Consider the following 13,129-nt stretch of genomic DNA (forward strand, 5'->3'; position numbering starts at 1 on the left):
TTTCTAATGAATGTGCACTCCGTTTCTTGTACAAATAGTTAGCAGGCTATTAATGTGTACAGTTCTTGTGATTGTATAATTATGATCATTTTGTGTACAGACCTAAATATTTGGTCCATAATGGTTGCTGAAGCCCATTTCCGAGTTAATTATAACTGGCATAATTAATGATGATTCATTGGGAATTATAGACCAATCAGCCTAACTTTGATACCTGGAAAGATACTGGAACAAATTATTAATAATGTGGGAGGATAATGGGGTTATAAGACAGAGCCAACATGGATTTGTCAACACCAAATCATGCTAAACCAACCTAACTTCCTTCTTTGACAGGGTTACTGGCCTAGTGAACAGGAGGTGATTTTTAGTATGGCTTTTTATACTGTCCTACATGATATTCTCATAAGCAAACTAGGGAAATGTGGGCTAGCTGAAATTATTATAAGGTGGGCGTCCAGCTGTTTGAAAGACCATACTAAAAAAGCAGTTATCAATACTTCACTGTCAAACTGGGAGGGCATAAAAGTGGGATCCTTTAGGGGTCATTCCAGTATCTGGACTACTAGTCAATATTTTAATTTATGACCTGGATAATGGAGTGGAGAGTATGATTATAACATTTGCAGATGACCTCAAGCATGGTGGAAGTTGGAGGTGATTTGGAGGACAGGATTAGAATTCAAAATAACCTTGACAAATTAGAGAATTGGTCTGAAATCAAGACAAAAATCTATAACGATAAGTGCGAAGTACTTCACTTGTAAATTTGATTTTTTTCCCCCTATCTAACTACAAAATGGGGAATAATTGGCTAGGTGGCAGTATTGCTGAAAAGGATCTGAGGGTGATAGTAAATCACAAATTGAATATGAGTCAAGCCTGTGATGCAGTCACAATAAAGGCTAATATTCTGAGGTATATTAACAAGAATGTCCTATGTAAAACATGGCATGCTAGATATGGAGCTGCCTAAGCCAGCCAATGGGAGATGGTGAGGAGAGGCCTGGGTTCTAAACGCTGCCCTTCTCACAGAGTTTAAGTCTGGGCTGCAGGGAGGTGCCTAGCTGTGTGGATGATTCACAATCAGGAACCCCTCTTTTCACGTCAGGTAGCATAGGCTTCTAAACTGTTGCTTGGGAGAATGAGCTAGGCAGATGTCTGCCTCGCTTCACACAAAATGGCTGAATGATGCGGTGGTGCCCATCTTACAACTTCTTGCACAGTGGTTAGAGGACTCACTTGGGATGTGGGAGATCCCTGTTCAAATCTTTTTCCCCCTCTACTGAGGGGGGAACTAAATGTGGGATTTCCCACATCCTAGGTAAGTGCTCTAGCCACTGGGCTCAAAGTTACAAGGTGGTGTTACTGCTCACCTTATCTGGGCAGATTTTGAATGAGACCAGCTCCGGTAGGCAGTCTCAGCGTATACCTACTGGATCAGGCCCTGCATGCAATTTAGGTATTTGCCTGCCTATCTTCCCTGGTTCATGAATTGCTCTGGGTCTTAGGTGGGAAGTAGGCATCCACAGGACAAAGTGTTTATGATCAGAGGTAAAAACGTCAGTGTCTAGGGAACTTCTATTCCTGAAAATGTAGGTGTCAAATGAAAAAAGAAAAGGAGGACTTGTGGCACCTTAGAGACTAACCAATTTATTAGAGCATGAGCTTTCGTGAGCTACAGCTCACTTCCTCAGATGCATATCGTGGAAACTGCAGCAGGCTTTATATATACACAGAGAATATGAAACAATACCTATTCCCACCCCACTGTCCTGCTGGTAATAGCTTATCTAAAGTGATTTCCAGCACAAATCCAGGTTTTCTCACCCTCCACCCCCCCACACAAATTCACTCTCCTGCTAGTGATAGCCCAAATGAGTCAAATATATAAGATAGTGTCAAATGAGTGCATTTAGGTACCTACAGGGTGCAGGGAGAGTTCTGTGAATTGCTGTGGAGCCTAAACCCCTGATTTAGCTGCCAAAGTACCTTTGTTAATCCAGCCATAAACCTCTATTATGTGGCCATAATATACACTATAGTATATGTACCTGGCTACTTAAGAATGTCAGTGTCAGCCTTCTTTTCAAAACACTTCCCAGTGCTGTCAACAAAACCATCACTCAGAGACAACCTGCATGCTCTTGCATTGATGAGCCATTGAAGACACTTGGCTAGCCTAAGGAGACATATTTCTAACATTTCTCCCAGTGAGGCTTGATTGGCTCAACCAGTGGGTAAGTAAACCAGCCAGGTGGCTTGCCTACAATGAAAACATGCTACTGCTTCAGAAACAAATACAGAGTATATCTAGTAGCTGCCACACCTTATTTCTGGATGTTTCTGGGTCAGGTAATGAGTCCTGCATGAACTATGCATGTATGCTGAGACAATATCACAATGTTTTCAGCTAACTTTAAATGTTTTTGTTGCAGTCTACCAGACTTTCCTCACACCATTGCTGATATCGCAGTCATGGACTCATTAACACTACTATCAATGTAAGGAAAGCGTAAGAGATGATGGGGACTTGGGGAGTTTGTAAGTTAAATTTTCCTGGGAGCACAGAGTAAAAGATAAGATTTTAATCACAAGTGGCTAACTAGCAGGTAGAGGCTAAAATCAAAAGGGAATCTCACTAGCTGTATTCTTCAGAAGGCAGCCCCATGGGCCAACTTGACCACAAGGGCCTTCATTTGGCCTACCAGCCATCAGCTGTTCTGTTCTGCTTCCAGTGGGGGGCTCTGCTGTAAGGATGGCCCTGCTTCCTGCCTCTGTGCTTCCCTGACTTTGGGGTGCATAACTCATGATATTTTAATTCTTGTGGTTGCCAATCTTGTAGTTGTGTATTTATATTGAGTAAAAATTACAGTAGAAATTGCCTTTCAGAAAGATTTCATACAAGATAGCATAGTGCCCCTAGGATCAGATTTCTAAAGATATTTAGGGTCACTAGTGAGATTTTCAGAAGCAGCTGGGTGTTTTCAACCTTTAAAAATCTGGCCTTTACTGAATATTTGGGAAACAAATTCTACTCACAAGTGGTGAAATACACTCAAATGCTGGGTACAGATACAAAACAGTTGCCAAGGGCCAATGATAGATCAAAGGAAAGCAAAGAAGTTTTAGCACCAACCCAAGAACTCAGGCAGCCTGGAAGTTTTATGAGCCCAAAGAACAGACTTGTGTTATAAAAAAAAAAGGAATATGAACACTAATTTAGGAATAAAAATTATAGATTACAAAATCACAATTGAAAAACAGGAAATGTTACTAGAAATACTGTAGGTGTGACTGCTGAAGCTACTAGTAGCTATTAATATTTTCCACTGATTATTAAAATGTAAATTAATGACATCCATCTGCACAAAAGTAATGAAGGTAAATGATGAAGTGCTAAAACTAATAAAACATTTTAAAAAGTAAATAAAAAGGAGTGAAACTATACTTAGTGGAAAGAAAAGGAGTACGTGTGGCACCTTAGAGACTAACCAATTTATTTGAGCATAAGTTTTCCGGTACAGCTCACTTCATCAGATGCATCCGATGAAGTGAGCTGTAGCACAGGAAAGCTGATGCTCAAATAAATTGGTTAGTCTCTAAGGTGCCACAAGTACTCCTTTTCTTTTTGCGAATACAGACTAACACGGCTGTTACTCTGATACTTAGTGGAGAAAGGCAAGTGTGTGCTTCAGGCAAACAGCATTAGCGAAGGCAAATGTGGATACTGCTCTGAAGCTTTAGGCAGACATAGTAACTGGAAAGGGATTCTTAACAACACTAAAAAAATCATGTATGACAAGACTAGTGTTTCGGGGGCAGGTATGTAAAATCTTCCCCTGAAACCAATATCCCTGAGCAGCTCATAACCTGCTTTCGGGGAGAGAGAGAGAGAGAGAAGCGAAGCCTTCGCTCGAGGCGTTGGGCCACCCCCGCGCCTTTCAGAGCACAGCCCTGCGGCGCCGCAGCGGCTGAGAGGCTGCCGGGGGCCGCCCCCGCCCCCGGTTTCCGCCCCCAGGGCAGATCGCTCACCTAGCGTGGGTGGGCGGCTGTCCCCTCTACGCCCCCGCCCGGGGTTTCCCCGCCCCCACTGGCGGCGGCGCATCGCCCTCGTTCTTACCACCCAGGGGCTGGGCCCCTGGCTCCTCCTGCGTGCGGGTTTGCCCCGCACAGATGCTGCCCCGCCCCGCGCGGGCAGCGCCTTCAGCCGTCACCGAGCAGGCCCAGCTCACGCGAGCGCGCCGGGGACCTCACAGCGGCCGGTTCGGCGCTTGCGGGACAGAACCAGCCCGGCCCGTCGGCCCCGCCTTGCGCGGGGGCGGGGACCCCACAGACCGCCGGAGGCGGCGCGCGGCCGCACCCCCGGCAACGGAAGGCGGCTGGCTCCCTAGGCCGGGCTGGTTACCCTGGCAACCAACACCGCGTGCGGCGGCGCCTCCAACTTGCCCAGTCGCGCCCAGCCTGTCCCTCCGCTAAGACCCCCGCCCCCAGCGACGAGACTTGCCGCGAGCGAGGTGAGGGGGCGGGGCGGGTGACTCGGCGCCGGGCGGCTGCCGGCGTTGGCAGGTGGGAGCTTCCCATCGTTCGCAGCTCCCGCCGTGACGTCAGCGCTGGCGGGGGAGCCCGGCCTGGGCCGTTGTGGGGGCTCAGAGCCCTCAGCCTCCCGCCACGCCGGCGTGAGGAGACGCCACGGGCGGGTCCTGGGAACCGGCCCGACCTGGCTGGGACCGCGGGAGGCGCTGTCCCCTTTCCCCCTCTGGGGTCAGACATCTCTTCTAAGATGTCGCAGACGCAGCTGGTGTGTCTTCTATAACCTGAGCACCTAAAAATCATCTACTGGCCTATCACGGACATCAAGATAACATCCACAGTGTCTTAATATTTGATGCCTATTCGCCTTGGGGCATTCATCAGCCATGTATGCGCATATTTTGAATATGGGGAGCGTGTTCTTCACATTTTCAGCTGCTGAGTCTTTCACTGTTGCATCACATGCTTCTGGAGAGTCAGCTGAGTTTTCTCAGAAAGATAGCGAGCATTTGCCAGTCTTGTTCGAAACCAATGCCCATAGGGCGACTAGACAGCAAGTGTGAAAAATCAGCATGAGGGTGGCGGGTAATAGGAGCTACATAAGAAAAAGACCCAAAAATTGGGACTGTCCCTATAAAATCGGGACATCTGGTTACCCTAAGTGTCCAACTTCAGGATTAACAAATGACAATGCACTTAACGTTGGCCTCCCCTTTGTAGTGTGTGGTATGATGCAACAGCCATGTTGGTTCACATAAACTGAGTTGCATCTCCAGCATTCTTAACAGCCTCATTAAGTTCTTCTAAAATTGGCTTTGACAGTGACTGGCTTATAAGGCTTTCTGCATGTTGATGCAGTCCAGAGGCATGGTGTTTTGTAGTCTTTTCATATGGGTTTTCAGTATTGATTTAGCTGATCAGTCTGGCAAACTAAGCTCCTCCACTTTTAATATATAAATCCATGAAATGCCCACATTTTGAATACTGTGTGCAGTTCTGGTCACCCCATCTCAAAAAAGATGTATTGGAATTGGAAATAGTTCAGGGAAGGGCAACAAAAATGATTAGGGGTATGGAACAGATTCCATATGAGGAGAGATTAAAAAGACTGGGACTTTTCAGCTTGGAAAAGAGACGACTAAGAGGGGATATGATAGAGGCTTATAAAATGACTGGTGTGGAGAAAATGAATAAGGAAGTGTTATTTATCCCTTCACTTTACAAGAACCAGTGATCAGCCAATGAACTTAATAGGCAGCAAGTTTAAAACAAACAAAAGGAAGTATTTCTTCACACAATGCACAGTCACTCATGGAGCTTTTTGCCAGGGATGTTGTGAAGACCAAACCTTTAACAGGGTTCAAAAAAGAACTAGATAAATTCATGGATGTTAGGTTCATCAATAGCTATTAGCCAGGATGGGCAGGGATGCAACACAATGCTCTGAGTGTCCGTTAGCCTCTGTTCTCCAGAAGCTGGGAGTGGACGACAGGGGATGGATCACTTGATGATTCCCTGTTCTGTTCATTCTCTCTGAAGCACCTGGAATAGTCATTGCTGGAAGACAGGATACTGGGATAGATGGACCATTGGTCTGACCCAGTATGGCTGTCTTTCTGTACTAAACTTTTTATTATTGTAAATATTTTTGTACGTAAACTCCAAGATAATGACCACTTGGAGTTAGCGATGTTGTGAGATAAATACCTTGGCAAATAAGGCATTTTAAAAATCTTGGCCTACTAGGAAACATATTTATATAAGTTTCCCAGTCACAAATCTAGCATTCTGGAGCAAAGTCACTAAAACATAGTCCAATGCTCTGGCCGCTGTTGTTTGCTGTGCCACCGTTCACTCTACCGATCCATCCCCAATGGCCCTGCACTGTTACCTTCTGCTGCTACTGTGACCTCTGCAAGTTGGTCTCTCAAGTTTCCACCCAGCTCTCAGTGGGGGAACTTCACAGCGAGTGCAGGCTGAGCTTTCTCTTCCACAGAAACACTGTCCCACAGCAGGTCTAAGCACCTAGACCTGATTATCAGTGCTTTCAGCTCTAGTGGTTACTTAACAAACCAAAAGAGTCTCTATGGAGACTAATCAGCTCTATCTCTAAACAGGAGAGAGGGGCAGGTCAAATAATGCCTTTAACTTAGACAAAGCCCACACCACCAAGCAAAACACCTGTGCCCTCCCTCTCTTTCTTCCCTAGGATATGGCATCCAAACCTCCTGCTTAGGGAGTGCAGTTCAGTTGATGATGAAGCAGAGGATGACCGGTGCTTAATTTGTAATGAAAAAGGTGCGAGGGCTCAAGCAAGTTTGTTACTTTCATAACTGATGTGACAAGCCCAGAGGTCTGAGGGCTATGAACTGCCAAGCCTAGAGGTGTTGGGGCTCAGCCCTGGCAAGCCCTAGCACAAATTAAGCACTGAGGGAGGGAGAACCCCCTCATTCAGTCAGGCTAAGTACAGTTCTGCTGCCCTTTATTCTTACAATGAGGGTAACACAATTTCATGACCCACACATTTAATACTTAAGTGATTTGTAACCCACACCAGCCAAAATTGATCACTTGGGCAGCACAGCTCTGTCTGCTGGATACCTAGGCAGAGTAGGTGTGTTCATCTAAATGCAATCTGCTCTTGAAGCCTTTCCACTGTCCCCTGGCTCTTCACTAGCTGTTAGGGGAAAGCTCATTCAGACCTTGCTTATAAATCATTTAAAATTATTAGGTAGGCCAATATAGCTGAAACAAATGGGCTGACATTGTCATAAATAACAGTTGTATGAGGATGTTAGTCTTTGTTCATAGTTTTCAAACCCATTATGCTTTCTCAGGTATAAGTATTTTCTCATATACTGTATATGCTTTTAAAGTGTGTATTAATGTTTCAATTTCAATTCAAATTTCCAACTAACAACTAAATTGCCATCACTGTGTGTAACTCGGGGGGGGGGGAGTTCAGGGAAATTAGGGGAGGTGGTCTAGGGAAATCCCTGCTTGCTTCAGAGTTTTGGGGTTTGCTTGGGTTTTTTTCCAAACAGAAAAGCAAGGGAAGGGAATCTTACATGTTCTGCTATACAATGGCTTTATTTTTATTTATTAAACATCATTTTTAAAAAGTTGGCTTCATCTTAATGTCATCTGGCTTTTATAAGGTGAGGCACCAGCCTGAGCTAGCAATAAACTGCCCAGGTGGCAACCCTTTGCCAAACTAAACAAGCATTAATTCGGTACAGCTTTCCCATAAGGCCTTCAGCTGTTTTGTATTTTCAAATAAATCTGCTGTTGCCTTTCCCTCAAATTCCTTAATAACCTTTACAAGTACCTAACACCACAGCACTGATTATTTTGCTTCTAAAAATCACATTTCATCGAAGGTAGGTAAGCTGTACCATTTTTAAAACTCTTGCTTATTACTTCATTCTGAATTGACTCATAAAATTCAGCTGTTTCATGAGTAGTTTAGCAATTCTAGAATTTATAAATGATCTTTTAACATTTGTATAATCTAACAATGCCATCTTTTCTTTAGCTGTAACAGAAGGGCAAAAGGTATAGAGTGCTAAAAAAAAATTGATTTCCTTTTGTCACAAAGTAGTCTCTCTAGGTTGAAATAATTCTGTCATTATGATCTTGCACTATAAGGACTCAATCCTCATTTTTTTTAGAACTGAAAACTCTTATGCTGGATTTCACATATCCCCTATGTGATGTATATCACAGTCAAGGGTGCTGGAACAATTTGTATAGTGTGGGTGCTGAGAGCTATTGAACCAAATTATAAATCCTGTATATAATGGAAATCGTATTTCAAGCCAGGGAGTACGTCAGCACCCCTAGTTCTAGCACTTATGATCATAGTGCAAGACTAAGGCATATCAGGCCACGTGTCAGTACAGGGTACATCCAAGAAAGCACAGTATGCAATCTTCATTTGCACGAAGACTGTGCTAGGAGAGAGACCCTATATCCACTGTTTCCAAATGTATCCTTAAATTGAATCTTAGAAACACTTCTTCATACTCACACCCATTGATCTCTTGAGACCAGATTTCTAAAGATGCAGTTTTATGCATAGCCTATTAGCTTATATGAGTAGGATGAGCAGAATATTGCACCAAAAGTTTCTTCATTACAAATAATTTTGCTGTTCTCTTATAGCTAAAGCAATCTCACGTTATGATGTGAAACAACTATGTTGAAGTAATTTGGCCAAGGTATTCTTATATCATGATATAACACTATGGTGCCTTTTTTCTTTAATGAATATTTTAATGATAAAACAGGCACTACTCCATCCTTAGGAGCTATGTCAGATGTACTTTACAATGTATTACTCCTGAGGGCATTCTATGCCAAAAAAATAAAAATTCAGTGAACATTATTTTAAAATTCTGCAAATTTTATTTGTCAAATAAAAGTGGAGGCTTCAACATAGCACTGGGGAGCACAGGCCACTGGCTGCATAGAGGTGGGAGATCACTGTGCAGCTCCCGCCGGGACATGGACTCAGCGGGAAGGCTGCATCCAACCCTGACACAGCACGAGAACCAGGCCTGCCCCAGAAACACCCAGGGCCCTGCCCCTCTGTGCCAGGTGCACCAGGTGTGGGCAGGCCGGCTCAGCAAGGCAGGCTCCAAGGGTGGAGGGGCTTAGTGTGAGAGGGTTCAGTGTGGGACAATCTGGAAGCAGGTGGCTTAGTGGGGGACCTGAGTGTGGGGGAGGATCTTGATGTACAGGGGCTTGTTGGGGGTTTCTGGGTGTAACAGTAATGGGACTCTGCAGGAGGTGAAGGTGGGATCTGGGTGTGGGGGATATAGAGGTTGGTGGGGGGTCTGGGTGTGGGTGGCTCATCAGGGTGGTCTAGGTGCAGTGGGAGTGGGGCTCATCAGGAGGTTCTGAGTGCAGGGGTGTGAGGCTCGGTGGAAGGGCCTGGATATGAGGGTGTCTGGATGCATGGTGGATGGGGGATCAGCTCCCTGTACAGGGATCCCTTGCCCTGCAGCTGAGGAGCAATGGGTACAGGGAGGGAGTTTGCAGAGCTTCCTGAAGCTGGGAGAGAAATCTGGGGGTGGGTCTGACCCAGCCCCGGATGCTGTGCAGGGGAAGAGGAAGTCCTGTCTTCCCTAGCCCAGCCAGGACTAGCAGCTGAGTCCAGCAAAGGATAGGAGCCACGAGCTGGGTCTTCCACAGTCCTGCTCTCTGCCCCACAGTGAATTATCTCTCTGCCGGTTGCCCCGGGCACCCGAAACATACTGCTGGGGAGGGTCGCATGACCACTGTTGTGGCTTCCCTTTGCTTCCCTGTCAGAGTCATTTTTCTGCAGGGAAGCAGAGAAATCTACTGGGGACATAAATTCTGCACATGCGCAGTGGTGAAGAATTCTGCCAGGGGTAAATGTTTGGAATTATTAAAAACAGTAGAAACATAAGAATTGTCATTTAGATCAGATCCATGATCCGTCTCTTCTAGTATCGTGTCTCTAACAATGTCCGGCATCCGATGCTTCAGAAGAAGGTGCAACAAACCCTGCAGTAGGCAGGTGCGGGCTAATCTGCCCCTCCTCCCCCCCGCGCCAAAGGTTTCATCTTAATCCCTAATACAGATTAGTTTAAAACCTGAAGCATGAGGTTTTATATCCCTTCAAAAATATTTGTTAGCATTTAGTATTGTAACTGGTTAATCTTATCAGTATAAGTGTCCAATAACTTTTTGACTCTTGCTAAGTTCTTGGTCTCTGTGAGATAATATAGCAAGGGGTTCCACAGTCTAATTACACATAGTTTGGAGAAGTGTTTCTTTTTATCAGTTTTGAATTTGCCATTTTTAATGTCATTGAAGGTAAAGTTCTGTTGCATGGCTCCTGAATCTGTTTATACTGATATGCATTGCACTACAGGAACAGTTAAAAATGTAAAAAAATAAGCATTGAATCATTTCCAGCTGACCAACAAAAGGCACCTGTGAGTTTTCAGTATAATTACATATTCAGCTGTACACACCTGTAATTATTTGATCTGAATGCTAGAAATTGAACATTGTATATGGGGATATGGGGAGAAGTAAGAAAGCATTCGTTGGTGTAGGTTGGTTTTCTGGAGGAATATGACAGAGTGAGTGAGCGAGCAATGCAAACTGAGAGGGAGACTTGCTTTCTTAGAAAGCAGCATGAAAGAAAGGAGAGGGAGAAAGGACTGGAAGGAACAGAGAGAGTGATTTGCAGGTTGGATAAATAAGAGTAGAGTTATAGGTATGGGGTGAAATTTATATAGTGCCTTTAAGGTGAGGACAAGGAATTTTGGGGGGTGGGGGGATTGTTCGTTTTTAGGATAAAACGAATTAATGGAAGTATTGAAATGAGTTGCAAGTGCTTTGGAGGATAGGATTAAAATTCAAAATGATCTGGATAAACTGGAGAAATGGTCTGAAGTAAATAGGATAAAATTCAATAAGGACAAATGCAAAGTGCTCAACTTGGGAAGGTACAATCAGTTGCACACATACAAAATGGGAAATGACTGCCTAGGGAGGGGTAGGCTGGGGGTCATAGTGGATCACAAGCTAAATATAAGTCAACAGTGTAACACTGGTTTTTTGTTTGTTTTTAAAAAGCAAAAATCGTTCTGGGATGTATTGGCAGGAGTGTTGTAAGCAAGACACAAGAAGTAGTTCTTCCACTCTACTTTGTGCTGATAAGGCCTCAACTGGAATAATGTGTCCAGTGCTGGATGTCACATTTCAGGAAAGTTGTGAACAAATTGGAAAAAAAATCCAGAGAGCAATAAAAACGACTAAAGGTCTAGAAAACATGATCTATGAGGAAAGATTGAAAAAATTGGGTTTGTTTAGTCTGGAGAAGAGAAGGTTGAAGGGGGACAAGATGACAGTTTTCAAGTACGTAAGATATTGTTACAAGGAGGAAGGAGAAAAAATTGTTCTTGTTAACCTCTGAGGATAGAACAAGACGCAATGGTCTTAAATTGAAGCAAGGGAGGTTTAGGTTGGACATTAGGGAAAAATCCTAACTGTTAGGGTAGTTAAACACTGGAATAAATTGCCAAGGGAGTTTTTGGAATCACCATTCTGTTTTTTTAAGAGCAGGATAGACACAACCTGTCAGGGATAGCGTAGATAATACTTAGTCCTGTCTCAAGTGTAGGGGACTGGACTTAGAAGACCTTTTGAGGTCCCTACCTGTCTTATGATTCGAGGGCAGAAGAGTGGTGAAAAGCTCAAGTCATTGGGTAAAGAATTTAACTAGTAGCAGATTTAAGAAGGATGAAAGGAAGAGATCATTGTCATTGGCACCTTTTGTAGGGAGCTGTCATAAATATAAAGGGAAGGGTAAACCCCTTTGAAATCCCTCCTGGCCAGGGGAAAGCTCCTCTCACCTGTAAAGGGTTAAGAAGCTAAAGGTAACCTCGCTGGCACCTGACCAAAATGACCAATGAGGAGACAAGATACTTTCAAAAGCTGGGAGGAGGGAGAGAAACAAAGGGTCTGTGTCTGTCTGTAGTCGTCTTGGCCAGGGACAGAACAGGAATGGAGTCTTAGAACTTTTAGTAAGTAATCTAGCTAGGTATGTGTTAGATTATGATTTCTTTAAATGGCTGAGAAAAGAATTGTGCTGAATAGAATAACTATTTCTGTCTGTGTATCTTTTTTGTAACTTAAGGTTTTGCCTAGAGGGGTTCTCTATGTTTTTGAATCTAATTACCCTGTAAGATATCTACCATCCTGATTTTACAGGGGGGATTTCTTTATTTCTATTTACTTCTATTTTTTATTAAAAGTCTTCTTGTAAAACACTGAATGCTTTTTCATTGTTCTCAGATCCAAGGGTTTGGGTCTGTGGTCACCTATGCAAATTGGTGAGGCTTTTTATCCAACATTTCCCAGGAAAAGGGGGGGTGCAAGTGTTGGGAGGATTGTTCAGTGTTCTTAAGATCCAAGGGTCTGGGTCTGTAGTCACCTAGGCAAATTGGTGAGGCTTTTTACCAAACCTTGTCCAGGAAGTGGGGTGCAAGGTTTTGGGAAGTATTTTGGGGGGAAGGACGCGTCCAAACAGCTCTTCCCCAGTAACCAGTATTAGTTTGGTGGTGGTAGCGGCCAGTCCAAGGTGTAATATTTTGTACCTTGGGGAAGTTTTGACCTAAGCTGGTAAAGATAAGCTTAGGAGGTTTTTCATGCAGGTCCCCACATCTGTACCCTAGAGTTCAGAGTGGGGGAGGAACCGTGACAGGAGCATATACTCGTGTGTGTTAAATACTGACCAGGTTAGGAGATGTGTGTTTAAACCTTAGCTTCACTAATTGTTGAGAAGCAGAATCTTGTAATTCTGCCTGCATTGTTTATAAATTTTACATATTAGGCATAAGTTCTTTAGAAAAAAACAGGTTTTGGTCCTTGGGTAAACTTAAATAAGGTTTTTCCTGTTGTTTGAGTTGGAAGTCATCTTGTTCTTAGCATTTATATTATACATAACGGTAGTAACTGACTAACCTTTAGGAAGTGTGCATTACAGTGTACTTCACACCATTATCATCAGTAAGTGTGAAAATATACTAGGATAAGTAGAAGAAATAGGCTTAAT

At 43.9% G+C, this 13,129-nt stretch overlaps 1 protein-coding gene across 1 annotated transcript in view; it reads left to right on the plus strand.

Moving 5' to 3' along the window:
* Positions 1-4,129: 4,129 nt before the first annotated feature.
* Positions 4,130-13,129, plus strand: part of LOC311518767 (uncharacterized protein) — a 47,450-nt gene continuing 38,450 nt past the window's right edge. The window contains exon 1 of the mRNA XM_084624803.1: positions 4,130-4,517. The gene's annotated coding sequence lies outside the window, so the exon portion shown is untranslated. The remainder of the gene's footprint in view (positions 4,518-13,129) is intronic.

This window comes from Lepidochelys olivacea (genome assembly GCF_965140295.1).
Source record: "Lepidochelys olivacea isolate rLepOli2 genome assembly, chromosome: 3".
In the NCBI taxonomy this organism is placed as follows: Eukaryota; Metazoa; Chordata; order Testudines; family Cheloniidae; genus Lepidochelys; species Lepidochelys olivacea.